A 9,810-nucleotide genomic window follows, 5' to 3' on the forward strand; every position below is an offset into this window, starting at 1 on the left:
AAAGTTGTTGGAAGAAAGATCAAGCTCCCATAATGCATAAATAAAAGAGGGAAAAAATCCAAACATGAATCGCAAAATACAGATGTCTTTACAGTGTACTTAATGATAGTTGTCTAATAGGGTTGCATAAAACTGTCACGTCATGATTATAAAGGTTACATGACAGTCTTATGAACAGCCCCTTCAAGTAAAGTGTTACTATACTTTTTCTTTTACCCAACATTGAATCATTGTTGCAAGTTTCATTGGGAGACAGAACCTGATGAATCTTTAATAAGAGGATGTGTCTTTATCTGATTGTGCAACTACTGCGGCAACACAAGCATCTAAAACTAAAGAGATGACACTGATGTTATCTGCCGTGATCCTTATCACAGTTAACATCTCTCAAACACAGGAACAGCTAAGAGTTTTAGGTTACCAGTGAAGAAGCTTTAGCTTTTAGCTCATCTTTCTTCATTGCATTTATTCCATGCAGAGGTTGGACTTACATTCTCACCACGGGAATATGAAGCATCCGAAACAGTTCATGCATTATTTATTACTATTTAATGCACAGATGCTGAATAAATGTGTTTATGTAAGAATCACAGTTGTGGGAATTGATGAATCAGTTCAATATATCTACTTGTTGATTCTCTTGCCCAACTTGACGTAGTTGCTGAATATCTGTGGAATTACTGTACGCAAACAACACCAAGACAATTATTCGTAATGATCACATTAAAACAGTGTTTCCCAACCATGTTCTTGGAGGCACGCCAACAGTGCATATTTTAGATGTCTCCCTTATCTGACCCATTCATTTCAGGTTTTGGAGTGTCTTCTTATGTTCTGATGAGTTGATTCAGGTGTGTTTTATTAGGGAGAGGTTGAAAATGTGCACTATTGGTGTGCCTTCAGGAACAGGGTTGGGAAACACTGATTAAAAGACAATTTAATAAAGTAATCAAAGATTAAATTGCAGTTGTGGGTAGTCAAAGTAATCTCTCTGCGCCTAATAATGCACAATTAAAGATTGAATTATATTAATGTTTTAATTTGAAGATTTTGGCATTTATTGATTTAACTTATTCTTAATAAACGGCTGGAAATTATTCAGTTTCATAAAATATATTTTAAAATAAGTAAAAAAAAACTATAATTAAAGTTTTAATAATAATAGAGTGGAAGCATGCACTTTGTGTTCAACTTGAAAATATTTGAAAATAAATCATATTAATTATGAATTATTCTGGATGAAAAATAAGCATGAGATAAATTATTTTGGCCTTTAAGGGCTATTTAATTATCACTTACTTTATTAAAATATGTCTATCCAAAATTCATTTTAATTTCATTTAATTAATTGATAAATCACAATAGCCTCACAGCAAGAAAGTCGCTGGTACGAGCCCCGGCTGGGTCATTTTGCATTTTTGTGTGGAGTTTGCATGTTCTCTCTGTGTTGGCGTGAGTTTTCTCCGGGTGCTCCAGTTTCCCCCACAGTCCAAAGACAAACGCTATAGGTGAATTGAATAGGTTAAATAGGCCGTAGTGTATGTAAGTGTGTTCAAGAGTGTGTTGTTGTTTGCTAGTGTTGGGTTGCAGCTGGAAGGGCATCCGCTGCATAAGTTGGCGGTTTATTCCGCTGTGGCGACCTCTGATCAATAAAGGGATTAAGCTGAAGAGAAAACGAGTAATTGAAAAAATGTATTTAATTTAATTGGACTTCATGAATTTAAAAAAAAAATTTAAATATCCAACACAGGCTCATTGTGGTTACGTACCACTGTCTACATTTCTGAAGAGCAGGAATTATGTAGCCAGAGGTACGTCTGGCAGAATTTCATCTTTAAAATAAACGCTACTCAGCGGTATAATGCTGGCAACGGCTTCTGTTCATTTTAGCGCTACCAGCTGAACGCTTACCTCCGTACAGACAGCTTTTCCAGTGTTACCAGTTTGCACAGTAGCTCGCCACGTATGTCTGTGGACTTGGGAAAAGGAGCAGAGTTGACTGTGATGACGGGGTTTAAGTCTGGCCAAGAATGGTTTCAGAAACTAGGTAAAACAAAAGCAAAAAAATTATGAAAAACAATCCTTTTTCTAGATTGCTTTTAAAAACACTATCAGTTGGGTTTAGGGAAGGGGATGGTTGGGTCAGTCGGTCAGTTATTCAGTTGACAGCAAGCTGGCCTGGTTGGCTGAACTAATAAACCCAAATTAAATAGAGAATATCTTTAGACTGAAAGTGTTTTTTTTCCCTCTGAATATCTGCATATGTTTCTGTTGTCCAGTAAAAAGTTTGTGGTTTATTTTTTTCAAGCTAGTCAGATTCTGATTTGATTTCATGCTATATTGGACCACATAGAATTTCAAAACCGCAAATATATTTAAGGACTAAAAGCATTTCCCCCATATTCTTTCTTTTTCCCTCTGTATCTCAATTCTCCTTTTATCAACTGACAATTTTTGGTGTGTTTTTCAAAATCAGAATTTGTTTTATTTCCCAGTATGCTTACACACATAAGGAATTTGTTTTGGCTACAGAAGCTGCTAGTGTACTTAAAGTGACAAGTGACAACACAAAAATAAATATAAAAAGGCGATAAACATTAAACAGAGATGCAATTAATCAAAAAGCTCCAGATGTTGAATTGTATGTACAAATTTGAAATATACAAGTTATAAGGTGCTTAGTACAAATGCGTATGGAGGAAGTATATTGTTATAAGCTCCTGTGTACAAGTGCATATGAGAAAGTATTGCACATGTTTATTGCACAGTTGGGGAATGTTTAACTGTTCATGAGGTAGATGAGGAAAGAAACCTTTCCTGTGTCTGGCTGTTTTTCTGAGGTTGGGGCTCTGTAGCACCAACCAGACAGTAACAGTTCATAGAGGAGGTGTGCTGAGTGTGAGGGGTCCAGAGTGATTTTGCGAGTTCTTCAACTCACTCTGGAAGAGTACAGTTCTTGAAGTGTATCAAGGGTAGTGCCAATGATTCGTTCAGCAGCCAGGACTATTCACTGCAGTCTGTGGAGGTCGATTTTGGCAGCAGAGCCGAACCAGAGGGTGATTGAAGTGCAGAGGATGGATTGGATGACAGCTGAGTAGAACTGTACGAGCAGCTCCTGTGGCAGGTTGAACTTCCACCGCTAACAAAGGAAGTACAGTCTCAGCTAGGCCTTCTTCACAATAGAATCTATGAGAATGTCCCACTTCAGATCCTGAGAGATGGTGGTGCCCAGGAACCTGAATGACTCTACTGCAGCCACGGTGTTGTTCATGATGGTGAGTGCACCATAAAGCCAGCTGCTCCACCTCCTGTTTGTATGCAGACTTGTCACCGTTCCAGATGAAGCCCATAACAGTAGTGTCGTCCGCAAACTTCAGGATGGAGGGGTCTTTTGCAGTGCTGTCGTTGGTGTACAGAGAGAAGAGCAGTGGGGAGAGAACACATCCCTGGGGGGCACCGGTGCTGATGGTGCGGCTGTCGGACAAGATTTTTCTCATGTGATATTTTGACTAGCTGTTGTCTATCTGTCATGCTGGTCAAATTAGCAAGAAAGTCTTAGGGCTCTATTTTGACGGGGCATGTGCAAAGCGCAAAACGCAGGGCGCAAATGCTTTCAGGGCGTGTCAGGACGTGTTTTAGCTAATTTAAGGACGCGAAATCTGCCTTGCGCTTCGGCGCATGGTCTAAAAGGGTTGAGTTTATTTTCTTAATGAGTTATAGGTGTGTTTTGAGAATAAACCGATTAGAGTCTCATCTCCCATTCCCTTTAAGAGTCAGCTGCGTCGCGCCAAGAGCGCATTCGCTATTTACAGGAAGCAAGTCTACGTGGAAAAAATGAGCATTTCACAAGCAATCAGTTAACAGTTAACAGTTTTTTAACAGAAAACTGTTAAACAGAGCATCTACTGCGTGAGAATGAGAAATAATGGATCACTTTCACTTTCGCTCTTGGACCTTTACGCAGAGACATCAATTAGTCTATAAATAAATACTTTTGTTTGTTAAGCGCAAATATTCGTTTCAAAACTATTTCTAAATTCAGTTCTAATTTCCAGCAAACGAATAAATGAATAATAATAGCAAAATGTGCTCAAAAACCTGAGTAATATCCTAAAACACATGCTGTGCCCCATATGGTCTAAAACCTGACAGGTGGGCAAATCTAAGCTTGTTTTTAATAAAACAAATATAAATATGAATAGAATAAATAATACTGCTAATAATAATAACATTATACAAAAGCAAATTGTTATGAATGAACTGAAAAAGCCTCCCGAGATGAAGAAGACATAAAAGCAGTGATTTTTCATATTTATGTAGGCTAGAAAATAATATGTTTTGTAATATTTTAATCATTTATATTTATACCCTATATCTATTCTTATTATATCCTATATATATCCTTAATATTTAATTTTTTTTCATATGTAAAGATATTTGCCTATTGTTCTCTTGTGCGTATTAAGCAGTGTGTAAGCGAGGCGCAACTCTGCGCCGGAGTTTAGACCGGGTTAGTTTTGGTCTAATGAAAAATCTATTATAGTTTCTCAAAATAGCGATGCGCCAGCGGTCCGCCTCAGAACGCCTTCCTTTTTAGACCAGAACGCCTATGGGCGCACAAATGAGCGCTAATGCATTTGCTATTTAAACATCGTAGCGCAACGCCTCAAAACGACTCTAGTGCCAAGCTGAAACTACCAAAAGACTACTGCACCACGCCTTGCGCCACACTGCGCCGGGTGTATGATAGGGCCCTTAGCCTTTGCTTTTATTTGTACAATGTTTTGCAAAATGTACAACCCACATGCCTTTACTAAATATATTTGCAGATGATGTCCAACCAGTTGTGCTAAAACACATAATAGTGCTTTTTCATTATCTCACCAACAAAGGCAGAGTCCTAAACTCCAGCTGTTCCTTCACTTCTCTTGTATTCAGAGGAATCTGAATTGTATACAATTGACAATGGCACCATCGTGCTGTAATTTTGTGCTGCATCCCTTTTGAAATGATAAGTTTGAGTTAGACTGTAAAAAAATACACTCGGCTGGAGTCTCGTGCGATTATCTGAGGGATCATTTAGCAATCTGTGTGGCGGTCTGGATTTTTTCGCCGCTTTAGCGCACATGTGGGCTGATCATTGTGTAAATGGCTTTGAGTCAGAGACACAGGACAACCATCAGCCTCCCAGTAAGCTCTGCCATTAAACTCTTTCGACGGGAAAATACCTCGTATTGACAATTCATCCCTCCCTTTCAGACTGGAAGTGCAATAAATGCGCTCTTCACTCCATGAAAGAGGTTTAGACATCTGAGGTGTACGGGCGGGCATATCTGACAGTAAAGAAGAAGAGAGCTTTTCAAAGCATTTTCACTTCCACTGACACATTGCAAAGTATATATTACTATAAATCCGACTTGTGATATCTGCTAGTTCTTGTAGTGTGGCATGAAAATTGTACCGTTGCTCTCTTTTCCTTTACAGAGATATTGATTCACCCATTCAGGCAGTTGAAGTTGATGGTTTAAAGAGATTCCAGACATAGTTCCAGACATTTATGAGTTAATTGTTTCTGTTTGTAACCAGTAAAGCCATAGATATCCATAGTGGGAAAAGATATAGTATAAAAGTCAATGGTTACCAACATTCTTCAAAATATCTTCTTTTGTGATCAACAGAAGAAACTCGGACAGTTTAAAGGTTTTAAGCCCATCAGACAGATAGCTAGTTAGCTCGCTAGATTTTAGGCATGCTAAATCACTTGAATTGATTTTTACATAATTAGATTTCTTGCATGTTTCTGAATGTTGTTTGGGATATTTAACATCAAATTTGCTAGGCTATTGTTACTTTACACACATTTATCTTTGTGCAACTGCTGGTATGTATTAGTACATTGCTAGCATGTTTGTAATGGATGGATGGATGGATGGATGGATGGATAATGCTAGCATGTTTGTGATAGGTAGGTAGGTACAGTAGGCAGATAGATAGATAGATAGATAGATAGATAGATAGATAGATAGATAGATAGATAGATAGATAGATAGATAGATAGATAGATAGATAGACAGATAGATTATGCTAGCTTGTTCAAGTCAGATAGATGTTTTAGCATGTTGCTAGCATGTTTTTGCTAGTTTCCAACATGTTTCTAGACTACAAGCCATTGAATTATTAAAAAAATACCGCACACCTGAGGTGTAATAATTCTAATTATGCAGAAAATTCAATTCAATAAATCAACAGTGGCAGCTATTTTGCTTATACCATGATTAGCAAACCTCCCTGGAGCTACTTTAGCTGTATGGTTTCATCAAAATAGGTACACACATGATTATCAGCCAATCAAAATCAAGCATCCAACAGCCCTGTAGTAAAAGCATATTACAGTCCAGGTTTAGACAAAATAAGTGTATTGTATGTGAACTGAAATATCATGTTTCTATCACTCTTGTTTACATTGTTACACTGCTGAACTTTGCCACACTTTTACAGTTATTTACTGCAAAAATGCCCATTATAATACCACAAACATACTTTACAGTTCACTGTAATATGCACAGCATTGTGGGTAGTTTCAAAACTTTTACAGTAACTTACTGCTTATTAGGAATTTGCTGCACTCTAATCAAAGTTCTGCTTCTGTAGTTAATGAAACAAATGATGAATAAGCATCAATAATCATCTTGTATGATGCACAAAATGTATTTAAAATAGATTAATAAAAATTACTTTTATAAACTATTTAAAATGGACATTTGATTTGTTTTGATTTGATTTATTTTCGAACAACAACATCACACATAAAATATCATTAACAAAAAAAAATACATTTAAACATGCTCGAAAATGAAGCGGGATGAAGCATAAGCTTATTATTCTCCCACCCCATTACCACATACATCATTCATTTATTACTTAAACTTATTTATTCTTTTACTCATCTCTTCTTTTTACATGAAACATATTTTATCCATTTAGCATATTTGACAAACAATATGTTTGATTCTATTTGTACCTTTTTATTTTGTAAAATAGACCCAAAGAAGAAAAAAAATACATAGTACTGCAAATAGAAAAAAATAATTAATTAATTAACAACAACTACATAGTACTGCAAATAGCCATTATTTAAAATTTCATCATACCTTTCTCTTTTTATCCTTTTACAATCCCCTTCATCTTTATATTCCTTTATTAATATATATTTATTAGTTTTTAGTTTTTTTATATTTAGTATACATTTCGGAAGTATTTTATTCCTAGCTTTAAACATGAACTGCGCTGTTTTAAATTTAACCAAATCATTGAACTTAAGTATCTTTAATTGAAAAAATAAAGGATTTGTATGCTCCAAATACCCCACATGTTCTATTAGTCTAAATATTTTTTTCTGCATTGTACATATGGATCGTAAATCAGGTTTATATGTATTCCCCCAAATTTCACCAAAATAACTCATGTATAGCAACATAAGTGTGTTATATAATAAATACATTAATTCATTGTCCAGGATAAATCTTTCTTTATATACTATTGCTACAGTTTTTGCTAATTTTGATATCACATTATTTATTATATGAATATATAATGTGATAATGTGATATAATAACAATGATTAATAAAAACACTGTTGCACACGATCTCATCACTTGTTTAAAAATGTATTAAATTCAACAATAAATACTAAAAAAAACTAATGATTTTGTACTGAGCCGGTGTAGAATGTAAATAAATTACAGTAAAGTTACTGTAAATATTGTCATTTTGTAAAATTAATAAAGAGTGTTTTAGCATAAAAAAGAAATTGTGGTTGGGCTATTTTACTATAAAATGAAATCGCGGTAAGGCCCTGCTACTGTAAAACACATTCACAGGTAAGTTACTGTAAAGGGGCAGTTGCGGTAACATACCGGCAACAAAATACTACCACAAAAATACAATAAAATTTGTAGCATGCAGTATTTTCAACCCATGATCATTCTGAAAACATATCGCTTTATACATTTCTGGAGAGTTCTAAAGGCCGCTGTGTATGCTTTTTCAGATCTCAAATTTCTTTCGCAAGTGCCATTTGCTCCTGCTCATCTCTTGTAAATCCACCAGAGATCACTGTCAACTGACTGACTGACTGATCAACTGACCCACCCTCCTCCTTCCCTAAACCCAACCAATAGTGTTTTTAAAAGCACAGATTGACCAGTCCTTCTCCTTCCCTAAACCCAAATGACACTTTTCAAAAGCAGCCCAGAAAAGGAAAAGTCCTGGCCTGATTTTGACCACATTTTCAGATCTTACCACATTTTCACCTGTTATTTTCTTGTTTATTTAATTTTTTGGCTTCTGTTTTTGTCTGCTTCCTGGAACCGGTCTTCACCGGACTCAAACATGTCGTCGTGGTCAACTTCTCTCTGCATCTCAAGTCCACCGACGTACATGGCGAGCAACTGGACAAACTGCTAACAGCAGGAAAGTCTTTCATGCGAAGGTAAGCAGTCAAGCATGAAAAAGAACAGCGTCATACCTCATCGTAGCGTTTGTTTTAAAGACGAAATGCAGCCATACGTATTTCTGGCTACGTAATTCGTGATCTTGAGAAATGTGTATATAGGGCTACGTTTTCAGAATAAGCCTATGTTGAGCATTTTCCTTATATAACTTAGCATAGTAGCTGTGCTGTTAGCTTATTGCTAACAAAGTTCTAACATGAACGGTGAAAAATTACTTTGACAGACTCTTAAAACCTGACAAAGTTTCAATAATCAGCTGTCTCTTTGGTGCAGATAGTGGATTATCTTCCTCTGAACTGTTGGTGATCTGTGTGTGAGTTACTGAAGCTGGTGTGATGGTGTCACTGAGACTCCACACAGCCTCTATGGGGGGTTAAAGATGAGGTGCTCCTATGATTTTGTAGTTAGGTCAGTAGCATTGCGTTGCTGGGTGAAGAGAGTGTAAAATGAAGGCAGGGTAGTCAGACTACAGACAGTGAAGGGCAAGCATCAGCCTTGGGGGTTTGCAGGAGGTCACTCGTTTTTTTTGTTGTTTTTTTTTCTTCTAAGTTCTGTTTGTTTGTTAAGGTGAAGAGTGGTTTTTGAGCACTTTCATCTCAGTTTAATATGCATTTAATGTTTTGGAGTAAGCTATTCGTAGGTGGAAAAGTCTGTTCCTTGTGGTGTTTGCTTGAGTGGTCCGACAAGTGCATTGTAAAAATACTTGTTCTACTTCTAAATCTCACATTTTATTTAATGTTGCTTATGTTTCTTTGAAATTGTTGGTGAATTGTACTGGTAGTGTTTCAGAAAATGGTTTCTATACCATTGATTTTTACAATGTAATGATAAAAAGTCAAGACAACAAATATATTTATGTTGCTTTAACTTATTTTAATATGCTTATCAGGTTTCAACTACATTTTTTGCGTTATACAAATTTTAGCTTAGTATTTTTGCCCTTTTTGATTGATGTATGTTGAGATGACTATAAGGGTGTACTCGCACTATGTACAGTTTCCTTGAACCGGGCCGAACCACACTTGTGCCCCCTTCTCTCTCCCCTGACGGCCAGCACTCACATTACATTTGGGCCTGGGCATGCATAAGTCATCGGTGATGCGCTGTTCAGTAAGCACTTTTGCTCAGTACAGTGGAGATTTCTTTAGTTAGATTGTTATAGTCGTTTGGGATGTGCTAAAAACGCAGTCAAATAATTCGCCGAACAAATCAGCCACTTTTGACGCTCATAAACAATCATAAAGTCCTCGTGCTGCAGGAATTATGAGGTTTGCTGAAGGTGCAACTGTCGTGCAGT

Source organism: Danio rerio, chromosome 17 (genome assembly GCF_052040795.2).
Source record: "Danio rerio strain M-AB ecotype USA chromosome 17, GRCz13ab, whole genome shotgun sequence".
Lineage (NCBI taxonomy): Eukaryota > Metazoa > Chordata > Actinopteri > Cypriniformes > Danionidae > Danio > Danio rerio.